Raw genomic sequence first — 5,491 nt, forward strand, 5'->3', positions numbered from 1 at the left:
TGTTGGCGTTTAATCTAAAATTTCAGGGGAACTTCTTCACTTGCCATACAAATCTGAATGATTGGGGAAGTCCACTAAAAACTCCAGACACTAAAGCCAAACATAGGGTCCTGACAAAGGAAAGGAAATGGCAATACCTTCCAATACCTAAACTTTGTGGATACTTAATTAAATTCATCCCTAATGCTAGGTTGTAACCATGCAATTTTTGGATTTTTCTAATGCTCCCTCCATAGGAATTTACTCCCATGGATTTGAAAGATGTCTTCAACATTAAATATTACATCAAAGCGATAAAAAAAAGCAGAGTAAAGCATGCAAATGGAGAGGAAAAAAACTACCTAAAGGTGAGTACAAATAATGAACATGAAGCTAAAATGCAAACACTAGTTCACTCCTAGTATCAATGGGAGTATATAAAGAAGAATGAGTCTTAGGCCTTATCTCCTCCAGTTGTTGGATGACAGCCTTAATATCTGGTCTCACCAATGGAGAAGGTGCACAACAACCCATGGAAAGTTGTAGTGCTCGAAGTAATCCATCATCTACATGAATTCTTAATCCCCTTAAGATATCAACATCAAACAGATCCAACGTACTCTCCTCCAATACAGTAGACTTCACAATAGAAGGCAAATCCACAAATTTGTCAGAGCTCTCGTTCTTGCGTAGTTTCTTCCCAATGAGTATTTCTAATAGGAGAATGTCTTGTAGCCCTCAAGTGTAGCTGCATTCATCATCTGAGCAGCAGATGGCGGGGTCATTAACTAGTCTAGACTATAATTAGTAAGATATTCCACATAGTTTTCATCCACCAAAACATTCTTGTATTTGAGGTTGCCATGAATGATGGGTTTTTCAAGCCCAGTGTGAAGGTGGGCAAGTCCTCTTGCTGCTCCAAGAAAAATCTTGTGCCTGCAAGCCCAGTTCAAAGAGGGCCTCCCACCTAGAGCATATTCAAAAGCAAGGACAAAAAAGAAAATATTCCTTAGTCTTGGGTTTCAAAATGAAAACTTACCATGAAGAAGGTCATCCAAGTTTCCTTTCTTCTGATAATCATATACAAGAAGCTTCTTTCTTGTTCTTTCATAAAATTCTCTGAGAGGGACTATATTTTCATGTCGAAGGCCACCCAAATCCTTAATTATAGGCTGGAGTTATTTTCAGTCGTTGCAAGTCCCTTCCCTGAGAAGCCTTAGAGCCATAGTTCCTCCTTGGCTAAGATTGGCTTTGTAGACAGTTCCATAACTGGTCTTATCCAATACTTGACTTGTTGCATTTAGCACATCCTCAACCGCGAGATTCTCCCCACCTTCAAAATCCACCAATCTGCTCTTCCCTGTTTCTTCATCTTCCAATTCATTCAAAGAGGGGTCCCCTCCTCCTCCCAACACTTTCATATTTTGGGCACTTCCAATGCCTATCAACAAGGACACATAGACAACAATGGTTGTCATCAATGCAATAACAATTCTTGCATTTGCCCCAGGGCTCAATCCAGAATTCCTATGAACTTGAGTTCCTACACAAGGTGCATGAGGAGGCCTACAAAGCCGGTTTCTTGCAAATGAATCACTGCCAAAACTCAGTGAAAACACTGGAATGGGTCCATCAAGATTAAGAGCCAAATTCAAAATTTATAAATTCAGCTGGACAAGAGCTTCAAGTATCGTACTAGACAGAGTTATTGCTCAGATGCAACTCTTGCAGGCCATGAAATTGTCTAATAAACAAAGGCACGGGACCTTGCATGTAACATTAGGAAAAGAAAAATCTTTTATATAACTACTCAAATCATTACCATCTAAAGGAAGATCCACAAGTTGCGCACATATCTAGACGCATGGATTTCGCTTGTGCTACATTTGTCTCTTTCCATACATAAATAATCATATGTGGAAGATACACTTTTATCCAAATCAAGTGGCAATGTGTGTAATTGAGATGGTAAAGGTTGGCATTGTTCATCCATTTGAATACTATGTTTACTCAAACTCAGTGGTGCTCATCCATCTTCTATAGAGTACCTTAACCCTTGCCCTTGATTTTCTGGTTTCTCATCTCCAATAAAATGTTCCAATTTTTCAAGAGCCTGGTTTTTCTGGTTGCTCACATCCTATAGAGTAGCCAAGCATCTTCCATTTCTCCAAGAACTTGCAACTATTAATTTGTTAGCGCCATTCTCTGGGTACAACACAAAGACGAGTGAGCGACCTCCTTCTTATAGTTTGAATAAAGTTTCTTGCAAGAAAGAAATACCTAAAGAATCATCTATGGAAGACACACATTTATGTAAATCAAGTGGTAATGTGTGCAATTGAGATGGTAAAGGCTGGCATGGTTAATCCATTTGTACACTATGTTTACTCAAACTCAGTGGTACTCAGTCATATTCTATAGAGTACCTTAAACCCTTGCCCTTGATCTTCTGGTTTCTCATCTCCAATAAAATTTCCTATTTTTTCAAGAGCCTAGTATTTCTGGTTGCTCGCATCTGAAAGAGCAGCCCAACAACTTACATTGCTGCAAGAACTCACAGCTATCAATTGATTGGCACCATGCTTTGGGTACAACACAAAGATAGGGAAGCCAAGCGACTTTCATTGCTCCAGGAACTCACAACTATCAATTGATTGGTGCCATGCTTTTGGTACAACACGAAGGTGAATGGGCGAACTCCTCCATCATCACGAGTGATAGGGAAAATAACACACCTTGTTGAAAAGTGTGCAACAAGAAATGCTTGTTGAGAATGCAACAAGATGATGGAGCTTAGTGAAAAGAGTCGCCTTCACTAAGTGGGCCCGCAGGAAAATTATGGCGCAAGTTCTATTTTTGATCACAGTGTGGATGATCACAGTGTGGGTGACCACAGTGTGGGTGACCACAGTGTGAGTGATCACAGTGTGAGTGATCAAAGTCTATTTTTAGACTGGCTGTCAAAAATAGAAAATTCAAATGTTATTGTCTCATAATAATATTTGGACTAGAAACTTGATCTTATTCTCTTGGAGCACTTCAGGATGAGCTACGGATGTGGTACATGCAGATCCCAGAAGGAAATACGTGGTTACCTATGGGATGACTAATATTTGCATCTAGGACTTCAGTTAGAACTCAAGTGAGTTGAGTTTAGTGGACTGGAGGTGCAATTGATGGAGTTGTGTTCAGTTTAGCTTTGTTAAACTAGTTGTATTTAGTCTAACTGATCAATAGACTAGAGATGAGTTGGGTGAATTAGTTATTAATTAATTCACAAGTTATTAACTCATAATGAAACTATATAATACATCAGTTAACTCAGTTGCATGTCAGTGCATGTTCAGTTCAGCAGGGACAGGTGCTAGAGGATCAGATTGCTATCAGTTGTGACTATAGCTGTGAATGCTGATTTGCACAATCAGAGGGATTGAGTATGCCAATTAATTGGCCAATACCAAGAATTGTAGCTTGTGCTCACGTCCAACAGAGTGTGAGTGATTATTTGCAGGTCAAATACGAGTTTGGTAAGCCATTCTTATCAGTTCTTGAGCAGGTATTGAGCTTTGGAGGCAGGCAAGCAGCGGGGGAGATTTGGAGATCAAATCTGAGCTATATTGTGTGTACCAGGTGGAGCTGGTACTGGATTTCTTGTGATAAGCATTTTACTTTGTAATGTTACATGATTCAATCAATATAATATACAGATAGTGTGGGGTTTTTAGCGAGATGCTTTCCCTGGGATACATACTGTGTTAATGATTTTGATTGATGCTTCTATGTGTGCCTGTGAATGTTTCTGCTTCTGTAAATTGATGATCAACGTAGAGGAGATTATGTATTATACATGTTCCGCTTATAATTGTATGATCAGGATAATCTCTGTGAATATGTGTTAAATTATTCAAAATTTCTACATGATATCGGAGCTGTTGATCATCAGATCTACTATTCAGGAAGTGTTTACATTCTATTTCTTCAGGCAGAGTCTGTAATCGGGCTAGGAAGCCTCTGGATTCATCCTTCCTTTGGAAGCTGAAATATCCGGTGAATGCCCATACAGTCGATCTCTGTACAGGAAATACTTTGTTCTCACGAATTCTAGATCGGAAGCAGTTGAGTTTTGAGCTGGTGGAATTCGAATTTATTCCAAAGCAAGAGCGAAACTCAGAAACATTCAGTGTGAGAATGGTGACAGTATGCCCCAGTATCTCACGAAGTTCACCCAATGTCGCGATGAGCTGGGAAGTGTGGGGGTTACTGTCAGATGAGGATGGTGTGTCTAGCACTCCTTGACCTTCCTAAGAGTTGGCATAGTTACCAGGACTCAGTGAATGGAAGGGAGAAACTGCCAAATTGGGAACGACTATGGTCGGATTTGATGCAGGAGGAGATTAGACAGAGCACCAGAGACGGTTCTTCATCCATGCAGGATGAGGAGAACTATGCCTTAGCGAGTAAGGTGAAGAAGGGGAAGGAGAAGGGTTCTCTTTCCAAATCCAGTTCTTCCAATGATGGGAAGAAGGTTGACAAGGCGAAGGTGAGATGCTTTTGTTGTCATGAGGAGGGTTCACGGGTTAAGAACCCGTATGCTCTTGAGGTTCAAGATGCATGCAAAGCCTTGAGCAGCGAGGCAATTGATGGAGACTTGGTGGTTGAGAGGGCGTGTATTTACCGCTCAACATGCAGAGCCAGAAGAAGTCTCAGACGATTGTGGAGGAGCCACGATTGGTGCAACAACTTCAGGAGGTTGTGGAGGAGCCACAACAAGGGAAGCTGAGAGGAGATCGAGTAGAGACATCTACTCATCCAGAGACCTCTAGTAGGGGGAAACTTCGAGCCAGGTGGGCTGAGGGATCGCATGCAGCCATACCTCCAGGTAGGAGGTGGGGTGATGTGGATTGATTGTCCCAAGGAGGAGGGGCAGGATCCTTGAGGTACCCAACCTCTTGGATGAGACCTTGCTACGGGAGCCCCAATGTGTAGTAGTAGGAACTGATTGATTGGGTAGAGACAGATGTGGATGGAGCGGCAGAGAGAGTGATAGTGTAGGGAATCCCAGGATAGCGCATAGCTAGAAGGCTGTAGCAATGCGAGAGGCACAAGTGTTTTGCACAGTGCTAGGTGGCACAGAGAGGTGTGCAATGGTGCGAGATGCATGGAGATGTTGCAGTAGCGCAGATGTCAGAGAGGGAGCACTTGTCAGCAACAGGTAGAGCTTCAACATCATAGGGTGTTTCTAGCCCAACAGGGAGGTCAGTTGGGAGGTGCAGTGCGGATGCAATGCTGGGAGATAGAACCAACAGTAGCACGGATGCAGTTAGAGATCAAAGTGACAGAGGCTAGAGCAGTCAGATACTGAAGAGCACAGAGATGTAGAGTTTCAGTCGACAGAGGCAATAACAGTCAGAGACTTTGATGACAGAGCAAGTGGACCAGCCAGATGTGTTGCATGGAGAACATTCCAGAGTTACAGGATCGAGTTTGAGAGGAAGCCTTTCTTGTTGAGAGG

The 5,491-nt window shown here is 42.0% G+C and overlaps 1 pseudogene; it reads right to left on the reverse strand.

The window, feature by feature from the left end:
- Positions 1 to 372: 372 nt before the first annotated feature.
- Positions 373 to 1,752, reverse strand: LOC149166847 (putative kinase-like protein TMKL1 pseudogene; annotated as a pseudogene).
- Between the last annotated feature and the right edge of the window lie 3,739 nt (positions 1,753 to 5,491).

This window comes from Pinus tabuliformis, chromosome 5_1 (genome assembly GCF_031772625.1).
Source record: "Pinus tabuliformis cultivar Carrire ecotype Pingquan chromosome 5_1, CPIR1, whole genome shotgun sequence".
NCBI lineage: Eukaryota > Viridiplantae > Streptophyta > Pinopsida > Pinales > Pinaceae > Pinus > Pinus tabuliformis.